Below are 24,180 nucleotides of genomic sequence, written 5' to 3' on the forward strand. Positions count from 1 at the left end.
CTTATTTTGTCTGTCGATTTCACACTCTCCATGTAGGGCCTAACTACTTAAAATGCTCAGAATCGTAACAATTTTATTCTCTTCTCTATGTCTATAATCATCAAAAAGCTTTAATTTTGAGTCTATAGCTGGACATTTACCAGGCTGAACACGTTCTTGAACATAGAAGGGGGACGTAAGAGTCAGCGCGACCACGGGTCTCCACATAAGACAAATTTTTATTATGTGTTACATTAAGAATGAACAAAACATAATATGTGTATCCATGAACTAGGGGGCCTTGAATCGTAGTTCTGCCTGGAACTTGAGCATCAGGAAATCTCTCTTGAAATAATCTCCTTAAGGCACTCGCAGGTTCTTAACGCACGTATGAATCATAAATGAATAGGTACTTTTTGGGGAACAGAATACCGGTGCCCGAATTGAGCCATTTCACTTAATATGCACTGTATTGCGTCACCTAACAAACACATGCCACGTTTGCTAGAGTTCAACTCACAATGAAGCCTCACGCGGCCTTGAGTTCCCCACCTCCCCGCGCATAGCCGGCCGGCCTGCCGGCTAAGAGCCGTGAAACCTGTTCTGCTCTATACTGTTCACCCAGTATTTCTAAAATTCTAGCTCAGTTGCTTTTCTACTTCGTTTGTCCAATACACTTGTAATTGTACCTCACGTAATCTGGTATTTTGCTAATTTTATTTGGATAGCATTAATATAATTATAAGAAACGCTGCAACTCAAATAGTCAAAATGTGCCGCCTGCTTAAAAATTTTACCATCACTTACAACATTTTATCTTTTCTCTATTTCTGTTTCCATCAATAATATCTTAAAATTGTCTTGTTTAGGTTTTGGTTTAGTTTATGTAGTGATTCATTCTCGTATAAAACTAAGACATATTTTATTTCTTTATTTATTATAACAAGAATGATGCTGACCACAATTTGTTTTACCTCAAATGTAGAATATCTTCGGGAGAGTCGACTTTGTTGGCGAGTTGGTATAGCGCTGGCCTTCTATGCTCAAGGTTACGGGTTCGATCCCGGGCAAGGTTGAAGGCATTTAAGTGTGCTTAAATGCGACAGGCTCATATCAGTAGATTTACTGGCATGTAAAATAACTCCTGCGGGGCAAAATTCCGGCACATCCGGCGACGCTGATATAACCTCTGCAATTGAGAGCGTCGTTAAATAAAACATAACATTTTAACATTTCTTCGGGAGATTACTAATCTCTATATAGAAAAAGGTGAAATGTCCTCCCTCTTGTTCAAGGCACAACTCAACACGTAAGGATAAACCAGATAAGGATAAACCAGTGAATTATTGTCGTTGGTTTCAGGCGTTCATTCAGCAAAATCCTGGCATACTGTCCATCATATGGTTCACAGATGAGACATGGTTCCATTTGTGTGGATATGTCAACTCATAGAACACAGGCTTTTGAGCCGTCCAAAATCCACATGTCATTCATGAAGCACATAATATTCACCCAGCGAAAGTCGGGCTTTGGTGCGCAAACTCCGCACACAGAATAGTGGAACCAATTTTTTTTCTATCAGACTGTGAACACTGCATAGTACCGTCGCATTTTCATGGAATTTGTTGAGCAACTGGACGATGTAGAACTGGGTCAAGGATATTTGCAACAAGACGGAGCCACATGCCATACATCAAACGAATAGCCCAAGGTTGCGGGTTCGATCCCGGGCCAGGTCGATGGCATTTAAGTGTGCATAAATGCGACAGGCTCATGTCAGTAGATTTACTGGCATGTAAAAGAACTCCTGCGGGACAAAATTCCGGCACATCCGGCGACGCTGATATAACCTCTGCAGTTGCGAGCGTCGTTAAATAAATCATAACATTTAACATTCAAACGAATACAGGGAGCTAATTGAAAGTTTATTTCATGACTGGATAATTTACAAGAACCTGTAGCCACCGAAATCTCCGGATTTGACAACACTGGATTTCTTTCTATGGGGTTAGTTACAGGACAGAGTTTACTCCACACGCCCCCCAGACATGGAACGACGTGTTGAGTTGTGCCTTGAGGAGGAGAGAGGACAATTTCAACAATTTCTATAGAGGTTAGTAATCTCCCAAAGATATTCTACATTTGAGGTATAACAAATTATAGTTAACATCATTCATGTTGAAATAAATAAATAAATAAATAAATAAATAAATAAATAAATAAATAAATAAATAAATAAATAAATAAATAAATAAATAAATAAAAATGACGTGTTAGTTTTATATGAATCAATTGCAATTCATTCTCTCTCTCTCTGTAATTATCACCTGATAATTTGCGAATAATATACGCGTAGTTCCAATAATTACATTTTTAAAGTTTAATTTCTATTAGTTCATTCTGAAACCGTTTAGTTAGCAGCTTGTCTAGATGATATATTAAGAAGTGATGTTGATAAATTACAACCTTGCCGAACCCCTTCATTCGTTGTCACTGGTATTATTATTATTACTAGCCGTACCCGTGCGCTCCGCTGCACCCGTTAGAAATAAATATAAAGTAATTACATAATTAAAATAGGACATTTGATCCAGGGAACATTCGTGTTTGATAGAAGGATAAATTATTTAATATGTTACTTAATTTAAATTGCATCCAAATAATTAAATTGCGATCATTTTGGTCCAGAGACCACTCATTTGGTGCAATGACAATTCCTTTAACATGTTTCTTAATTATATTATATTATATTATATTATATTATATTATATCATATTATATTATATTACATTATATTACATCAGAAGTTACTGTAATAACATTATGTCCATCTAGAGAAATTACACTTTCCAATGGTGAAATAATAATTAATTATACAAATCGGTTAATTTAGCTTCCGATATTACTTCATACAAACACAGAAACATTATCTGTAGGCTATCTTTCATAGCTTTCGATTGTTGCTGTCCAAGACCCCTTATAGATGAAGTCATTTGTTTTTTAATTCATTACACGGCCTTAGATGGCAGTTATTTTAATTTTAAAACTCATTTATCTCATTAAATATCAGTCCTATCAAAATTTTTCAAGGAATAAAACTTATCGGAAATTATTTTTAAAGAAACTTTTGTTATGCAGCATTTTTCACAAAAATCAATAATAAGCGAGATATTTCGATTTATTTAATTCAGGTACCCTTATAACCCCCCTTTTAAATAATGTATTTTGAATGCCATATAGCCTAAAATCTAAGTTACAACGAACTTAATTTATATTCCAATTTTCATCGAAATCCGATCATCCATTATCGCGTGAAAAGGTAACAAACATACAGACAGACAGACAGACAGACATACAAACAAAAATTTCAAAAAAGGGATTTTCGGTTTCAGGGTGGTTAATTATGTATGTTAGGACCAATTAGTTTTGGAAAATCGAAAATTACCAGAAAAATTTCGGTTACAGACTTATTATTAGTATAGATTATTATTATTATTATTATTATTATTATTATTATTATTATTATTATTATTATTATTATTAATTTTAATGTTTAACAGCAGTTTGGTAGTTTAGCCTATGCGCTAATATATAACATTTTCCACGGATGTGTGAATTTCCTGGAGTAAAACCAAGGCCCTGTGCCCTTTGTGCCTATTATATTCCAAGGTATGCAGTATAAACGTTCCCCCATTCGTATTAGTGACGCTTCCAGGCGTAGTAAACCTCATTTCCAACACTCCCTCTCTTTCTCACCGCGGTTATACCGTACATCTTATTCTATTTGTGTTGCCCACGTATGTGTATAGCAGTTACGAGAGGAAAGACCTCGAGCGCGAAACTTGCAGATTTTAACATGTCTCCACTCTGAAAGTAATTACATAATACAAACACATGTCTGTTAATTTTGGCTAGTCTGCGAGTAATAACGATTCAGCTAGCCCGTCGCAAGGGAATAGCCCCACACATTACGCTGCGTTATGTGCGTGCCCTTGTCAAATATTTAACCTAAGTCAAGGAAAAGGCTGTTTATTATGAATGTTAATTCTCTGTGTTCAGTCCTTAACTTAATGCTGTGGTGCTGCAGGCCTCTCTGGTTCACGATGATTTTCGGGTGAACGCATTAACACTATGACGCAAGAAATATATACAGCCTACATTTTTCCATATTGCTGTTCCAAAAAATATGATATAGGCTACTAAGACTTAATTTCTTCTTGTCTAACGGGATTGAATTTAAATTTCCTTAGTGAGAATACTTATAACACGAATTCATTAAGGCCGATGAAAGTGTTCACCGCTATGCCTGACCGTGCAACGAGCGGGTTTTAAGTCCTGGTTGGGACAAGTTACCTGGTTGAGAGTTTTCCGGGGTTTCTCCTCAACCAATTAAGAGCAAAATCCATCAAATTACTTTTTTCTTCATCCTGAAAAATTATGCTCTGCACTGTCACATAAAATCAACGACGCCCAGTAAAATATTGTCGTAAATCGAAAATCACATATTACTTTCATAAATTATTTCCAACGCTATTTTACTAGGTGGAGGTACGAAATTCTAATAATAAAATAGTAAATTATCAAATATTTTAGTACCTATTTATTAAAATAGTTTTGCAGCAGTATTTTACTGGGAAATATCATATGTTTACAAATCACAAGTATAGAGTTACGACACTATTTTACTGGGAGTCCGAAATGCTTGGTAACTTTCGCGCTGAATCCTGGACTCATTTTGTAGGCACTATTACTGTCCACATTTCACGAGAAGATCCGAGTAAGGAATGTGAGTTTTTCCCCCACTTTTATAACTTATCCCCGACATGGAACCGGCCGGCCATTGACTGAGCCTTTTGTTTGTCCCAGACAACCAATGACATCACTCCCACCCACCTGCCCCTTCAAGAACGCTGAGTGACTGGCTTACTCTCTCCTCTTACCCCGCAAGGACCATACTCCCCTCGCAGGGATCCTCTCGTGAAATTTGGACAGTAGCTTCATTTCATTCAGATGGTTGATAGCAAGTGCAGTTGATGAAGCGTCGTAGGAATAAATCAATTAAAATAACGATGAAAGGAAAATGTCTAGTAGCAAAGGTCATCGAAGGTTCTGTCGGCAGTGTCATTTAGGCCTATGCTTCAATACCTGCAGATGACCAACAGAAAAACTACTGCAAATTTTGCTTACAGCGTTAAGTAAAGGAAAACTATACGTTAAGACTGGTCCACAATAAACCGGGAACGAAAACGGAAACGAGAACGGAAAATTGTGAATGCTCACATTTAAATACATTTATTTTAACATCATTTCCTTTCCCGTTCTCGTTGCCGTTTCCGTTCCCGGTTTATTGTGAACCAGTCTTTAGAGTTTGTTGGTTTCAAATGCCTCCAGATATAGTCAACTATGATTTTCTAGGACTCTGCTAGTATCATAGAGTTGAATTAGGATGAGGGCAAAGCAAAAATTGTTACCTCTAACAATTGGACGATGATCAACAAAGTTACATTCACCACGTTCCTACTTTTAGATATTAGAAGGTGGCACTACTGGAGTAATATGTTCAGCAGAATTGTCATCTGATTCTGAAACCACAGTAGCTAATACATAGAGATTATGAGATTATTTTTAACATCTGATCTTAACACTAATTTGTGGTGACTGAGTTATGTAATGTATTTTCGACTTATAATTTCAATAAAGTCAGTTTTCACTAGTGGTAGCGTTACGAGTGCAGTATCTTATCTCTCAATCACGTAATTTTATTCCATTGTATGTACTCGTGCAGATTTCTTTTAGACCGTACAAGTTCTCGTTATTAACGTCTTTCATTAGAGAAATATCATTAACGTTTATTAGGCCTAACTGCCGTGAATAAGTTTTTAACTTTTTGTTTCGCCCTGAAATAAAAGTAGACGATTCTTACTAATCCGTGTGTTTAGAATCCAAATTTTAAATGCAAGATACTCCATCGCTTACGATTTTTCATGCAAAATCCTATTTCCTTTTATATAGGTCTAATAACACAAAGTTTTAATATTTTCACTTTCGCGGGCAATACTTCGCAACCAAGCATTCCAAGTATTCTAATAACGCAAATGATGTGCAGAATATAAGTATGATGTCACAGAATCTCTCCGTAACTGAAATTAATTGCTGATACGTGTATTTGCAAAAAAAAGAAAACGATTTTGAATTTAAAATTATTTCCCTTAAATGTCTGTGAATAGTAGACGAATTCCTAGCCCTATCATCGCGCCTAGTAGTTAGCCGTTAGGATCGCTGTAATCGCAAAAAGCACCAGTGGATATCCACGAACTCGGAAAAGTACCTAGGCCAACTCCTACTAAAAAAAATAATCAAAATCCGTTTAATAGTGCAGATGTAAAGAATGAGTACAGATTGTTTAAATAATAGCAATTTATTGTTATCAGAGATACTGCAAACGCGCGATTCCAATCTAAATATAGACATCAGTTTTTGTTGTAGCGTAATTACGTGGATGTTTTGAGTAATGAAGATATATAAGGAATAATTGAGTCATTTTGTGTACACGCTTATATTGTCTCTTGTATTTGAGAATAGAAAGATAACCAAGTTCCACACAAGATGGCTAATAATCAGGTTGGAATTTTGTATGGAATGCTATACATTCTTTCTCGAATTACAAGAATCTTTTCTTAATAATGTTTTATGTGGCAGTATTAACTTCTACTAATGTGATGTCTCAATATAAACAGAAAAATAAAGCCGGAATGTGCCAAGGGATGGAATGGGGGGAGGACAGTATGAGCGTATTCCGAAATTCAGCGCTGAGCAATCTGACGACATCACAGTGTTCTAAATTTCAGCGATGACTCATTGCTGCTCCTGTCGCACCGGTTCCATCAGCTTGCAGAGGTGGTGGCAGTATCCATCAGCAGCCATCAATGAATCTGATTGGTTCTTGAATAGGGCGGGAATTAGCAGACAAATGACATCGTGCACTGTTGTGTCATGGCGGTATGTTCTGCTGTATTGTTTGTAACGTGCACAACGTAAAAAAAATATGTTAATGGTTTATGAACGAATATGTCAACAGACCAGATATTACTACTGGTTCAAGAAGTAAATTGTTTATGCTCTCTTTTCTTTGAGTGAGAAGACAGTATAGAAATTTCACAAAATTTTGCTAGCATAGCACATACAACAACTTGTACAGCCGCCATGATAGCCATTGGACCTTCCAGCAGTTTTGTTCCTATTTCGCTGCAGCGTGACGTCATTGATGTTCACCGTCCGGTGAGATTCGGAATACGCTGTATGATAGGACTTTTAAAGATCTATTTAAAGATCAGGCTAGACGCATTCCTAAATCCATATCGGCTGTATAATCCAAGATTCGTTGCGTACCCAGGTATCCAGCAGGCTAGCACCCTCCGAGCGTCGCCAGCCTGCATTCGGGGAATTCTATGGTGTGATGACGAAATAGAGAAATGTTGACGGAATGATGTAGATGCCTAATATGAGGAAGCGGGAAATCCCCGAGAAAACTCCTAACTACGATCTTGTCCGCCACAAGTGTCACTATGGATTTTTCAATGAAAAATTCCAGACCTGATCGGAACTCGAACCCAAACCTCCTGCGTGACAGGTTGAAGATGTGACCACTCAGCCACCGCAGAGGCGGGGAGGTGCCATGAGGTTGTGTTATGATTATGGAACGGATTTATGGGTGCTGAAAATAAAGATTTAGGACTTTATACGCGTAAGATCCAATTTGGACTTTCAGGAGCTTATATAAAATTAAAAATTAATTTTAGTAAACATTTCACTTTAGGTGGAATTTATGTACAAAGATCAATGGCAATAAGTGCTACTGAACTGAAGACTCAAATTCTATCGGTGAAAGAGACTGGTTGCTTATTGTTCAGTTTCATTTCGCATAACGGGGGTACATTGACGCGAAAACTAATTTGTAAGTTCTCGCCTAACCTGAACAACCTAACATCCATTTTATGGTAGGATGGACTTTTCCAGACAAACTTCGTTTCCAGGAAATTAGGTAAAATCTTTTTCCTCTCCCCTTCTCAGACCAACATGGAACTTGCGAGACCAGTATTTGTCTGTAACAGATTTTTTTAACACCATTTTTGTAGTTTCCTTAGGACATTTTTACATTTTTAGTAGCGGTATTTTTATTTTAAATATACGAAAAATAAACAGGCGCTTTTTAGACACATACCTAGTTTTTAGGCATTTATGGGAATTTATGGTTCATTTAGGCGTTTTAGGTCCTATAAAATTTTAATAGGGATATCCTTTGTACATAGAGATATCTTAATAACATAGTCTAGGACACAGTTAGTATATACAATCACGAAGCTCAATACGTAGGGAATATGCATTCATACATAATTGCTAACCACTACGATCACTACTATCGCCTCATCACAGACAATGCGAAATAGTACCGGCACAGTCTATTGTTCCTAGTACCCTCATCAACTCAAGCTTCGTGACTGTATGTATACTAGTCTATGGTCTAGGACGTAACAAACAAAATAGTAGAAAACTGTTCCCTAGTTGTAATAGCTATGGTCTGAAGTTAGCAAAGAGCAATAAATGCCAAGGCATTTTATATGTGGGCTACTTCTAAAGAATAAAAAAAATGTATTTCTTTATTACAACTTCCTGATTGGTATCCATAAATTAACTTAATATTTGATAATGTCGCTCACTAATAAAATCATTCATATTTATCTTCGAACCAATCAACTCAACCAACCATCCATTGACCTGTCCATCTACCCGTCTGTCCTTCTCTCCTCCGTTCTTCCGCTCTTTCGTCCATCCATCATCTTGGCGTGGCGTAAACAAGGTCCTCATTTTTGTATTTCTCAACTTACAGTAGATAGGAACTTAAAGAGATTCCGTAACCGCAGTGTCAGCACACGTTGGGTCTTCTACTACAATAATACAGGGTTATCACAGTGACAACGGACAAAAATCGATGCCCTAGACTTCCACGAGGCTTTCAAGCTACGCGCCTCAGTTGATTCAAACACCACAATCTGAATTTCGTAGTTTAACTGTTAAAAAATGCCTCATTCGAATCCTATATAAGACGACAACTTCTATCCTATTTCGTAGCATTAAGAGACCGATTTTCACTCATATAGAGTGAAAAATGCCGGTTATGTTTAAATGCTATGGGGTAACGGTTAGCATGTCTGACAGTGAAACGAGCGAGTTCAAATTCTGGTTGGAACAAGTTAACCTGGCTGAGATCTTTCCAAGGTTTTACCCACAACCAATTGAAACAAAAATTGCTGGATAATTTCGCCTTAATAATAAAATTGCACTTTCCCTATTTCATCCTCTTCGCTTCTTTCTCATATTTCGGGACTGCGTCCGACGTAGAGTCGACCGCAGACTGCCACCGAACTTGGACCTGTTGGTGGTAGTGCTTTGTACCAGGGTTGGAGACCGCTGTGATACCTACGTGGAAAGGTAAAAGGGATTCTACAGGCTTTAGGGGAATTCGAGGGCGATCCGCAGGGGAATCTTTCCTCGCATTTCCTATCCCCGTATTCTTCAAAAGGATCCCCTCTTTCCACAAAAAACGTCAATTTGACGTTAGTTTCTGTTTAAATAATCCAGGTACATCATTTCATCTTCAATTCCATCAAGAACATCAAATCGCGTCACTATTTTGCTGAATCTTGACTTCTTCAAAATCAGTCCATCACGGGCGGTTAAGTTTTACCTCGGTAAACTGCCACGTTTAATTTTGATTGTGATTCACAGTCCGCACATTGAGGTTGAACAAGGTGAAATGCGAACTTAACCGCGGTAAAGTTTTGATCAAGAATGATGCACTCGCCCAATAATGTGAGAGAAGAATTTATTGCCTAAATGTACATGTACAACCGATGGGCTTGGAATGGAATGGAATGAAATTTAACTGAGGGAGGAACACAGATGGCCCAGCACTGCGACCTATTGAGGCTAACTCTCGATATGGAATGAGTTGCATGCCACACCCGAAAGAATCCATATACCATTCCTGCTTCGGCAAATTCCCCCAAGGCCCCCCTGTCGGTCCGAAACGAAACTCCTCCACCGAGTAGGTCCGCCTCGGGTGCTCGTTGCAGAAGCCATCCAAGATCGCTGAACTACATTCCACGGAGGCCGGTCGAGAGAGTCAGCAGCTTCGGGAGGCCGCCGGTAGAGTGATCTGAAAAGCTATAAACGGCATGATGAGGAAAGGATGATGGGGAAGGAAAGGAAGTGGCGAAGATAAGTGGGGTTCAAATCGCCTGATAAAGTTACCTGATATTCATCCATAGGAGTGAGGGAAAAACCTCACCCAGGCAACTCGTCCTGACCGGGAATCGAACCCGGGACCGCTGGGTTCGGAGTTAGCTCAGCCACAACGGTGGACACCGATGGACTTACTGTTGTATCAACTAAGGAAAGAAATGTGAGGAGGCCAAGGAAATGCTGGAAGAACCAAATTATATCTTAAATTCCACTTCAAGTCCTGAACAAACATTTTAAGACTTAGAGAGAAACGGGCGGGCGGCCCAACACATGAAGGTGAAGAAAAATAAGATGATAATGATGATGAATCGATGACGATAGGGGTGGTGATGGTGGTGAACGTAGTAGTAGTAGTAGTAGTAGTAGTAGTAGTAGTAGTAGTAGTGTAAAAGGAAACAGAACACTTAGGAAAACCCGTATGCTCCGATTTATTACCACTAATGCTATTCTAGTCACAACAGATAATCCAACTTGATTGCGAAATAAGCTCGCACTCTAGTTCACAGCTAGTGGAAGTAGCGAAAAATCTTGACAAGATTAAGCATACTGGAAGTTCATTTCATGCCCTTTTTAAATAACAGAGGTTATCCACAAACAATGGAATTACCATAGGCGATATAGGAGCAACCGTGAACTAAGAATAACAAGAAAACCAAAGTTCTCAAGAAAAATCACCCTGCATCTGTCTTGGCGCGAATAACACTTTTGAAATATATTTGCAACGACAACATAGTGAAGACAACGACGTATGAAAAGTAACAAGTGATTACATTAATTGAAAAATATTTTTGCGCCGCGGTACGAGAACAGGAAGATACTGTCTTAACCGAGTCTTTATTCTTCTCTCTTCCCATACCCCACACCCCATTGCTGGACAAATGTCATCAGAGGCGGCTCAACTATAACGCGAGCTAGGTGGTAGTCCAAGGTCTTGCGTCAGTTAAGATCTGAGAAAATTATATTTCCTTGCAGCTAAAGATATTTTTGTTTATGTCAAATATCTAGTCTTAGAAACATTTTGTGCAACAAAATGCCTTACAAAATTATTTTTAACTGTTCGTTGCAAGGAAATTAAAGAAAATGGACTGTGATACTTCAAAGTCGATTTCGAAATGTTCATGGAAATACATCCCGGATATTAAGAAGGTTCTGGCGTGCCAGTCACGTTCGATTTATATCGTAACATTAAAAGGCCGATGTCATTTACTTGAGCGAAACCTATACGAATCTGTAAAATCGTGAATGTTACATATGGAATATAATTTTATGACTGCTAAAAAATCAATGGCTCTTTATTGAAAACTTACACAAATTGGCATTTTTTAAATTTAGTGTAACAATTTGTTAACGTTTCTTCTTAGATATGAAAAGAGCGTAAGTTTAAGTAGGTCGCTACCTGATCGTTGTAAACGCTAACTGAATGCGATTTAAAACATCATTGAAGAATTTCAGGCGGTATCCTTTGTTAAATTCTCCTTTCACAATATGCTCACTGTTAATACAAAAATATTGGGAAGAAAAGTTAGAAGTTTAATAAATGTAATCTTCATCTTATGATGTTTGGTGACGTATACACGTCCGTTGATGTGACATATTAATTTAATTTATAATATTAATTTATTTAAATTCATTCGTTTAATAAATGTTTTGTCGTTAGACTTCAGTTCACAATTTGACACTATTCCGAAGACGAGTGAGGATTAAGCACCAAACTGAACAAATTTGTTTAAGATTTTGGAAGTCATTCTTTTTCAAAGAATGTGACAATTTTACTGCGTAAGAAGTGCGAAAAGTCTGTAAACCACGAAAAGTAGTATTTTGTAATACAATATACTGCAAGAACTATTCAACTTTCTGTTGTAGATGGCCAACCAGAAGAAAAGCACGTCGATTTGTTCAAATTACCACACTGGACGTTGAACGTTCTTTCTCTCTTCTGGAAACAGTATTATTGTTAATACTAATCTGAAGGAACATCTTGTAGTCATATACAACAAATGCTAGAGAGAATTTAAGGGGTGAATTTTCTTTGTAAATAATATTGCTCTTTAATAATGTAAATACCTATTTTTTACTTTCTATATTACATATTTTTTTTATGCTGAACATCTGGTCTCCAGTTATGACAAAAGTAAGTTGCAAGCAGCAGAAATGAGATTTCTTAGTTCAGAAATGGAAATGACTAGAGCAGGAAGAGTGAGAAATGCCGATATTAGAGAACAGACTCATGCAGAAAATACAATTAATAAAATATGGGAATACAAAATAAACTACTGGTGTTTGACAATGTACAGAAAATGGATAAGAAGGGACCCATCAGAAAGAACATTGCAATACAAAACCTTTAGCAAACGGAACATGGTCCGACCCAGAAAAGATGGAAGAACCAGTTGTAAGGAGCCGCAATAGGTCAGAAAGCCCACTGTTTGTGGTAAAAGAAGATATCTAATTACAGTGTGCAATTAACATAACCCTAGTCGTTACGAGAATAGAGAGAAATAAAAAGACTATTTGTACAAGAATTCAGTCCTACCACAAGCAATTTAAAAGCCCGGCAAGACCGCAGGAACGAAATTGGCCGCTCTTCGTAAGAGAGGATTAACTGCTTACACAGCCAGCTCTAAAGTCCACTTTTGTAATTTGCAGACGAATGACCATAAAAGTTTCTTCTTCTTGGATAGTTTGTTTTCAAAGTAATGATGATTACTTGATAAGTAGGATAATTAATACAGTTAGGATTTCATGAAAATACTTAATATCTTTGAATATTTCTACCAATTTTAATAGCACATTTTTATAAACAGGATACACCAAAAGTTGAATCTTGAGAATTTGTAGAGATTCATTAGTGCACTTAAACTTCATGGAGTGCGATTCAGGTGTCATGTTACAAGCCGTAAGATCACAGATTCGATTATTTATCCATAAAGTCATGAATTTTTCCCACTAAGGTAATGTGTTCAGCCGCACTCTGGCCCTGGTGTTCACCCAACTTGTAACAGAAATGAATATCAGAGACATTTTTGGAGGCACAAGTGACCAAATATAGAACTTACATCCCTACTGCTACAAATGCCAATTGTCTTCAATGATGGAAGCCTTAATCTCTGGTTAACAAATGGGCCTCCATGGCCTCTAATAGGCCTCGGGATTAATTTACTTATAAACATACAATTTGTAACTGGAATCAGAATTATTGCGTTTTGAGACTGAGATTGGAATGTAATGCAGAAAACAGAGGTTTTTTCTTCTCATTCGGGTTCAGAGTAAATGATTTCGTTCCCGAATGTGTTGTAAATCTGTAGCAAATCACAAATGAATAAAATATTCCTTCAAATAGTTATCTGTAGTTTATATCAAAATCGCAGAATATCAATAAATATTCCAGACACTAATTTATCAGACTCATTTAACGCAAATAAATAAGAAAGATAAGTTTGTGTCCACCACTGTGGTCTCGTGGTAGCGTCTTTGCTCCCGAACCTAGCGGGCCGGGGTTCGATTCCCCGTTTGGGACGAGTTGCCTGGGTTTTTCCCTTACACCTATGGATGAATATCAGGTAACTTTATCAGGCGTACATGGAACCCTACTCATTCTCGCCACTTCCTTTTCTTGTCATTCTGGTTGTCTTGCCTGTCGGAACCCTCCGAAGCCGCTGACTCTCTCGGCTGGCCTCCGTAGATTTGTCAAGCATGGTAGCTGGTGGCCAGCAGCGGAACCCACTCCCCTATGGGAGATGGGGCTTACACCTCAGACCGTTTGAGGGGGAAATGTGAAGGGGGACTGTTGGGGTGGAATGGTACACGGATTTAGAAGGATGGCGGAATGGTCGTCAAGGTGTTAGCGGTTAGGTAGGTGCGGTCGGTGGGCTTGCAACTCATTCCAGAGGCGCACAATAGACCTCAGGTCGCGGTGCACAGGGATATTCCCCTCCAGACCTCAGAGAGAGATAGAGAAAGATATGTTTGTAGTGTATTCCAATTCTTTTCAGCATCGAATAATACAGGAATTAGAGAAGTCAATGAAAATTGAAATAAAACTCGCAAATAAAACTCTGTTACAATCGTTATTGTATCCTGAAAACCAAGCATTGTTTGCAAGAACAAAAGATAATTTACAATAATTGAAACCTTCCATAACTAACAATTCTATAATATACTTTTCAGGAGAAAGGAAAATAACTTCATGGGCATATTTCGTTAGGCGTATATGTTTACTAGCAGAACCATTTGACTAATCAAGGATACAAGTTTATTCAGCTATTGGATGCAATAGTTCATTGGATTTTAGTTACTTTTAGACACCTTATCAATTGCTATGGTTATCTAGCGTCTGAGTGAAATGAAGGTAATAATGCCAGCGAAATGAGTCCAGGATCCAGCGTTGAAAGTTACCCAGCATTCGCTCTTAATGGGTTGTGGGAAAACCTCGGAGAAAACTCAACCAGGTAATTCGTTCCAACCTGAATTTGAACTCAGGCCTTCTAGTTTCACAATCAGATGTGTTAACGATACTTCACAATGATGAACTAGTTTATTGTTATAAATGAATGCTTGGAAATTAATTTTTCCACCAAAGTCGCGTAATGAATTAATATGAAGTTACATCTTTTTTCACTTTAACAGCATTCCATTTAAATATAATTAACTTACTAAAAAATTAACGAAACTATTCTTAAAAAACTAAAGCTATGGGAGTTTTGGGGAAAAAAGTTAAGCAGAGTAAAAACAGACAGGGTGCTATGCATGGACATTTCGCTAGTCCGCGCTACGAGCGTGCTAAACTAGCCCCGGCTATCGACTGATTACTTGTACAGGATTCACATCACACATCACATCACATATCATATATCATATCATATCATATCATATCATATCATATCATATCATATCATATCATATCATATCATATCATATCATATCATATCATATATCATATCATATCATATCATATCATATCATATCATATCATATCATATCATATCATATCATATCATATCATATCATATCATATCATATCATATCATATATCATGTCATATATCATATATATCATATCGCTAACACTGGTTTATGAATACGAAAAACGTTAGTTCGCTGTTCATCCACCGGAAGCCCGCGCTAAGAATGTCTATGAATATGGCCCACATTGTAGGAATAATTCTAACAAATGAGGGGGTGAGAATGAGATAGTCCAAAGCCACACTTTTAACACAAATGTTTTTTTGTGCGAGTTCATTTCTTACACATATGAGGAAGCCACAACTTAAATATTATAAAAAATTAATCAACAATGACGTAAATATACGCCGAATAAATTATGATATCGCACCTAATAGTATTGGACTATAAACCGTCAATACGCTCTCATGTAAAATTTTCTCTGTGTGGCTTAGGACTTTATCATTCTCACCTCTTCAAATATTAGAATTCAGTTACCTTGGAAATTCAAACTCAGAGCACAGAAAGCATAAAATTAATCTTTGGTGCGACAGCCTATGAACTGCGGATGATGGCCTCACGTACAGAGAGGGGAACGATCATCCAACCAGAACGATGGTCAGCACGATGATCCCTTCAGCGGTTACACCTTATTTATGAAACTGGATTTCGCTACCTATTGTAGCTCCCCAAATTTACCACGATGCTGAGTGGACAGCAGTCCCATAAACTGGCCGAAATTTAATGAGGATGCCAACTAGCGCGCATTCCGTAACGCGAGTCCTAGGTAAGATGTCTCAGACCACAGAAATTATACTGACACAAAATTTATAAACATAATCAATAAATACAATGAATTAAATGTAGCAATTAAAAAACATTTCAGAAAACAAATGAATACAAGTACTAAATTATGTCTTCATGATATCACTTCCACCTCTGATTGAGGTTCTGGCTAATATGTACAGATGCTGCATCATATCTCTGCCGGTGAGTGACCATTAAATTTCAAGTGGCTTATCTTGGTCATAGGCGTCAGAGTACTAACGAGCATACAACCTTTCGCTTCGCTATTCCCCCTCACCACAAACTGTAACGTTGCACAGAGGCGGAGAAATAATAAAATAAGTACTTACTTACAAATGGCTTTTAAGGAACCCGAAGGTTCATTGCCGCCCTCACACAAGCCCGCCATCGGTCCCTATCCTGTGCAAGATTAATCCAATCTCTATCATCATATCTCACCTCCCTCAAATCCATTTTAATATTATCCTCCCATCTACGTCTCGGCCTCCCCAAAGGTCTTTTTCCCTCCGGTCTCCCAACTAACACTCTATATGCATTTCTGGATTCGCCCATACGTGCTACATGCCCTGCCCATCTCAAACGTCTGGATTTAATGTTCCTAATTATGTCAGGTGAAGAAATAAAATAAGTATAAGCATAAATTTATTTTTAGGCAGTACAGCTCACTTGCCGATGTGTCAGAGGAAGAACAATTGTTTGTATAGGTACATATTATTAATAAAATATTATGTTACTAGCCAGTGATGTATGAAATGGAGGGGGAAAGAAACTGGCCATCCTACCCCCATATCTCCTATACCTCTTGGCTTAGTTGCCTTATGAGTGATGCCTTATTGGTGTCACTTATGAGGTACCAATCTGTATTTGGACAGTTGACTCAACAACAACAACAACAACAATAATAATAACAACAACAACATCACTTAAATAAAATCATGTCTTAAATAATATAGGCTAGTAATGGAGTCTGGGCACTCAGAGGAAAATATAAAAGAAAAATATGAGCTGCACATATGACATTTTTACGACCTTATTGAGATACATTAGGCTGGATAGGCGAAGAAATAAAAATATTCGGGATATATTATATACTTCAAATATAAAGGATAATATGAATGGTTCAGAATCATACGGGCCAAGTGCCACTTACTAAAACCTTGTTTTCTACAAACAAGGGTTAAAATGAAGCTATTACCATAATTCAATGGAAACATATAGCAAGTAATATGAAATATACACATTAAAACTAAATGATATGCCAATCTTCATTAAACTATGGTATTAACTTAACTTTAACCCTTGCTTTCTCCGTTTTTAATAAATGGCGCTTGGCCCACTATGGCTCTGAATCCTTCATATCATTCCTCAGTATAAGAAAAACTAGAGCGATGATGTCCACAGGATGAACAAAGATCATATTTATGCTTTGCATACCAACCACGAGGGACCGAGATCTGGGAAGATCGAGACAGTGCTGGAAAGATTAGGGGATACTTGAGACCCACAGGAATAGGCCGAAAATATCCGAGGTCTGAAGGTTCTTGATGATGAAGATGATGATGATGATGATGTCTTGTAAATTATAGTTGAAAAAATACAAACAAAAGTATCATTGGTAGCATGATAGAGAACTGGACTGTTACGAAACGCGTTATAGTACGAGAAAGTTTGTGTCATTTTCACGATACAGTTTTTTTTAATATCCACAATGTTTTCAAATAATTCACGTGTAATGAAGAAGATATGATGGGAAAACTACAGGAATTACTTCCGCAACATCATAATCATATATAAAACTCTTGACAAAAATGTTTGAGTGACTGCACTTCATTTACAGAGTCGAGACAACGTACATACACAAATTTACGTGAATACACGGAAGAATCGACAACAACACGTGTTGTTTGTTTGTACAAAACTTGTCTGTTTATCCAAGAGAGATCCCTGTTGCAATCTGTGACATGTGTGTTGAGATTTTTCTCACATATATAAAATAGGGTTCCGTTTACAATTTTTTTACTCGAAAGAAGTTAGTGGCAGTGGTAATGATAATGGTAGTGGTATTATTATTATTATTATTATTATTATTATCATTATTATTATTATTATTATTATTATTATTATTATTATTATTAGTAGTAGTAGTAGTAGTACAGGGACATCATTTTATTTTTACTAACATTTTTAATATTAACCTGGCTATACCTTTCAGGGTTCAGAACCGTAAACAATGTTTGCTGCCCCTTTCCACGACCGGAGTTCGATGATACTGGCGTAAAATACAAATCACTTTACTAGGTATAGGAGGGAGGAAAAGTAGTTCATCCATTTACGTAAACTAGGAAATATCGCAATTTTGAGTTTGATAATTTTTATTAGTTTTTTGTTTAATCAAAATACAGTACTGTATTAACAATAAGTGTTTTACTCACGAATTGAGCTATCCATTTGGACGTATTCATTATGCAGTGTACTGTATAATATACTGTCTACAGCACACTAGCGTACAATATAGAGAATGAAGTTAAATTGAAAAATAATGATATTATGGATATTTAAACACATTTTTGAAAATGGTGGTCGTTCATTTCGATACAGGCTTCAGTTCTTTTGTGCATATTATCGCACTGTAGACTATTGTACCTAATTCCAATTAACAGTTTCGGCCTTCGTACTAGTAACTCATGTTGAAATAATTCTGTACCTACTCTATAAAAGAGTACCTTACATACTGTAAATTCAAACTTCACTTCTGCCCGATCCGAAAAGATACTGTCCGTCCAAGTGGTTATGTAGCAGCGTCGTAGAAAGAGGGGAAATCATGTGACAGTTAATTACTTAACGAGGCCCTTTTATTTAAGTTATTTTAAACAGTTGTATAATATTACGTAGACGTCCAATTCCTAACAGAAATTAATGTTTTCAGAAAAGAGCTAAGGCAGCCCAGCCACTAGCCTTTACGGAAAAGCGAGGAGAAGCGAGTGGGGAAACCGGTATGCGACGTAGGCAAACGGACGACAGTACCTATGCGAAAATATGATTCAATATTGAAAGCTGTTTCGTCACTGGAAAACGCGAACATATTTCTGGAACGTACTATACTCACTAACTCAGTACTGCTTACTAGACCGCATACGTGGCTTTGGTTCTGTGTGGAGAAGTTGGTGTGGTTGGAAGTTTACTAGTAGAGGGGGTGGGAGTGAAGTACATTAAAAAATGCAGGTACAATAAAAATTGAAGTAAAAATAAAATGATGTCCCTGTAGTAGTAGTAGTAGTAGTAGTAGTAGTAGTAGTAGTAGTAGTAGTAGTAGTAGTAGTAGTAGTAGTAGTAGTAGAGAGTGTCACGCAAGGCTATGGAGAATCGCATGTAATTAATTGTTGGATTTATTTCTTTGTTAATTTATTTCCCAGGTGCTGAAGAACACTGAACTGGGCAGATTTTTTCTTGTGTGGATAATTCAGGATGCCACTTATGTTACTCGTCCGCACAGTAGACCTATCCGGAACTGCAAGCGAATATTTAGAACTGCATCAATGCAATCTCACGCCAAATATTACACGTTTTCCAGAACTTGATTAAACGTGGCCGCTTGTGTGAAGCATAGAACGGTGGCCACTTCCAGCACTTTGGAATAGAATGAAATGGAATGTACGGGAGGGGGTACTATGACCCAGCACTGCGACCTGTTACGGTCTATTGCGCTAACCCTCAAGCTAGGCGCATTCCCAAACCCGCACCGGCTGACTGTGTACTTTCAGCACTTACTCTACAATAAATGTTTCCCCATGGGCTTACGTGACTTTTGAACAGCTTGCAGTAGCAGTAGTATTATTAAATGACAATTTATTGCCCTCTAGTTTGAAGCCGCAAATCTGGGATTCAATGGAAAGAAATTAAAGAAGGCAACTTCAGTAAGTCATAAATCCCACAAGAATAATGAGAAATATGTACACTCCGGAAATAAAAATGGCGGCTTACAAACTTCTTTATGGCGACCATGCAGTAAAGCTGTACCGAAATTTTGCATTAGGGTAAATTAGGGTCTGTTGGACAGTCGGGCATGTTGGACACTTTGTACTTTAACGTGTTATCTCGCCACTTGCGGGCACCACATTCTGCTAGAAGTCAATGACGGAAGTAGCCCCACTCGTGGCTACTTTCGTCATTGACTTCTAGCAGAATGTGGTGCCCAAAAACGGCGATATAACACGTTAAAATACAAAGTATCCAATATGCCCGACTGTCCAACAGACCCTAATTTACCCTAGACTATCTTTATGATTTCATATAGTGTTTTTCCTTCCAACCCTTGGGAACGAACCTAACCCTGTTTTGCCGTTATCTATTTCTAATTTAGATAATTATATAACTCACAAAACTTCCAAATATGCGAATTTAACAACGAATAATTTTCCAGATGCCCGTGGTGCTTACCGCTTATCCCTACTGTACATGAGAAAGAAAATTGGCAAAGACTTGCTGTCGAAGTGTGTGAGGTAGCTCGATGGTATAACGTTTGACTACCTTGAAAACAAAAGTTATCATTTTCGATTCCCACCATTGCTAGATTTTAAGTTTGTATTTTCACGTGGTATTAATTTTATTCTACTATCGTTGTCGTAATACTTTGCTCATACTGTGTCTTCTTATCACTAAGCTGACTGAATTGCAAGGTATTACTCCACCAAGGCCAGTGGAGTCCTGCAGCCCGGAGCCTTGGCGCTACTGCTCCTGCGTTTTTAATACCGTATCGCGATAGTTCACATTACACCCGCGGCTCCACTCGCCTTGGTCGAGTAATACTCTCTGAGCAGGCAATACTGCAGTCATTCGTGTTCCTGCGCGGTATGTTTGCTACGTGAGAAACACTCGCCCTCTCTGTCGTGAATGAATAGTAAAAATGCGTAGCAGATTTGTGCCTTAATCTTTTAGTTTGTAAATCCTTAAATTGACTAACGCATAAAACTTTTGTTGGAGTGTATCCTATTGTGCATGTAGCATTTAGGAGTTTATTTGTGAACAAGTAGCTTCTATAGACTTATATGTATTTTTTATTTTAACAAGATTGATAGAAACTTACCTACGATCCGATATGAGTAGAGGTGCACTATGTCATAGTCATTGGTGGTGTTGGCTTCAAAATTACGTCATTCCTCTGCTACGAACGAATTTAGCACTCACAAATCTAAAAAAAAAAAAAAGAACAATAAATGTAATTATAAAGTGCAACTTGCTATATTATACATATTTAATTAATTTTATTTTATTAAATTATTCTATTATTTAAATTTAATTACACAGAATATAATTACAACAATAAAAATAAAATAGAAAAAATAATACTATCAATATAAAAAGAAGAAACAGTGATATTAACAAAATTTGAGGACCGAATGAGCAGCGCTCTTGTTCGGTCGCAGTTCAGATATATTATTAATAGACCTATAAGAGAATATACAAAATAAAATAAAATAGGAACTAAAATTAAAATTAAGTTACAGTAAAAATATATAATATAATATAATATAATATAATATAATATAATATAATATAATATAATATAATATAATATAATATAATATAATATAATATAATATAATATAATATAATATAATATAATATAATATAATATAGTCTAGTATAGTAGATATTCGAACTTTCAGGGGTGCAGACTGTAATTCTGACCATTATTTGGTGATTGGAGAATTAAGAGAAAGATTATCAGTAGCCAAGCGAGTAGAGCAACAAGTTAATATTACTAAATTCAATATTTTGAAATTAAAGGATGAGGAAGCTAAGCAAAATTATCAGGTCGAAATTTCGTATAGGTTTGCCACATTAGAAAGTTCTGACGAAGTTGAGAAAGAATTAGATGTTAATAGCGTGTGGGAAAATATCAGAGATAGTATCAAAATTGCAGCTGAGCAGAGCATAGGTTATTATGAAACTAAGAAAAAGAAACCGTGGTCTGATGAAGATTGTTGCATGGTAGTAGAAAGAAGGAAACAGGCAAAATTGAAATTCTTACAGGATCCAGTTGAGGAGAAGAGAGATAATTATTTCAATGAAAGACGGGAAGCAAGTCGTACACTTAGGAATAAAAAGAGAGGTTACTTGAAGGAAAAACTGAATGAGGTAGAAACAAATAGTAAGAATAAAAACATTCGAGATTTATATAAGGGTATAAAGGAATTTAAGAACGGATATCAGCCAAGGGTAAACGTGATCAAGGATGAGAATGGTGACTTGCTTGCAGACTCTCCATCAATCCTAAACAGATGGAAAAACTATTTTGCGCAACTACATAGGCCAAAAAGAAATGACCGGGACGAAATTGAAATACAAACTGCTGAGCCATTTATACCCGAACCCACGCTTTCAGAAGTCGAAATTGCGATAGAAAATCTGAAAAAGTACAAGTCTCCAGGTATCGATCAAATTCCAGCAGAATTAATACAAGAGGGTGGGAGTGCATTATATAGCGAAATTTATAAACTTGTACTTGCTATTTTGGAAAAGGAAATTGTACCAGAACAATGGAAGGAGTCCATAATTGTACCTATTTTTAAAAAGGGGGACAAAACCAACTGTGGTAACTTTCGAGGAATATCACTTTTGTTGACGTCGTACAAAATTTTGTCCAATATTCTTTTGAGAAGATTAACTCCGTACGTAGATGAAATTATTGGGGATCATCAGTGCGGTTTTCGGCGTAATAGATCGACTATTGATCAGATTTTTTGTATTCGACAGATAATGGAGAAAAAATGGGAGTATAAGGGTACAGTACATCAGTTATTCATAGATTTCAAAAAGGCGTATGACTCGGTTAAGAGGGAAGTATTATATGATATTCTTATTGAATTTGGTATTCCCAAGAAACTAGTTCGATTAATTAAAATGTGTCTCAGTGAAACATACAGCAGAGTCCGTATAGGTCAGTTTCTATCTGATGCTTTTCCAATTCACTGCGGGCTAAAGCAGGGAGATGCACTATCACCTTTACTTTTTAACTTCGCTCTAGAATATGCCATTAGGAAAGTTCAGGAAAACAAGCAGGGTTTGGAATTGAACGGGTTACATCAGCTTCTTGTCTATGCGGATGACGTGAATATGTTAGGAGAAAATACACAAACGATTAGGGAAAACACGGAAATTTTACTTGAAGCAAGTAGAGCGATCGGTTTGGAAGTAAATCCCGAAAAGACAAAGTATATGATTATGTCTCGTGACCAGAATATTGTACGAAATGGAAATATAAAAATTGGAGATTTATCCTTCGAAGAGGTGGAAAAATTCAAATATCTTGGAGCAATAGTAACAAATATAAATGACACTCGGGAGGAAATTAAACGTAGAATAAATATGGGTAATGCGTGTTATTATTCGGTTGAGAAGCTCTTATCATCCAGTCTGCTGTCCAAAAATCTGAAAGTTAGAATTTATAAAACAGTTATATTACCGGTTCTTCTGTATGGTTGTGAAACTTGGACTCTCACTCTGAGAGAGGAACATAGGTTCAGGGTGTTTGAGAATAAGGTGCTTAGGAAAATATTTGGGGCTAAGCGGGATGATGTTACAGGAGAATGAAGAAAGTTACACAACACAGAACTGCACGCATTGTATTCTTCACCTGACATAATTAGGAACATTAAATCCAGACGTTTGAGATGGGCAGGGCATGTAGCACGTATGGGCGAATCCAGAAATGCATATAGAGTGTTAGTTGGGAGACCGGAGGTAAAAAGACCTTTAGGGAGGCCGAGACGTAGATGGGAGGATAATATTAAAATGGATTTGAGGGAGGTGGGGTATGATGATAGAGACTGGATTAATCTTGCACAGGATAGGGACCACTGGCGGGCTTATGTGAGGGCGGCAATGAACCTTCGGGTTCCTTAAAAGCCATTTGTAAGTAAGTAAGTATAGTATAGTATAGTATAGTGTAGTATAATATAATATAATATAATATAATATAATATAATATAATATAATATAATATAATATAATATAATATAATATATTAATAAGAAGAATATAGAAAATAAAATAAAATAGGAACTAAAATTAAAATTAAGCTACAGTGAAAGTATATAATATAATATATTAATATAAGAGGAATATAGAAAATAAAATAAAATAGGAAGTA

General features: G+C 36.9%; 1 long non-coding RNA gene across 1 annotated transcript in view; it reads right to left on the minus strand.

Annotated features, from left to right (window-relative positions):
* LOC138705889 (uncharacterized) overlaps positions 1–24,180 on the minus strand; it is a 175,664-nt gene that overhangs the window by 51,953 nt on the left and 99,531 nt on the right. The window contains exon 2 of the long non-coding RNA XR_011333846.1: positions 21,112–21,216. This is a non-coding gene — a long non-coding RNA (uncharacterized lncRNA). The remainder of the gene's footprint in view (positions 1–21,111; positions 21,217–24,180) is intronic.

The sequence above is a fragment of the Periplaneta americana genome, chromosome 9 (genome assembly GCF_040183065.1).
Source record: "Periplaneta americana isolate PAMFEO1 chromosome 9, P.americana_PAMFEO1_priV1, whole genome shotgun sequence".
Taxonomy (NCBI): domain Eukaryota; kingdom Metazoa; phylum Arthropoda; class Insecta; order Blattodea; family Blattidae; genus Periplaneta; species Periplaneta americana.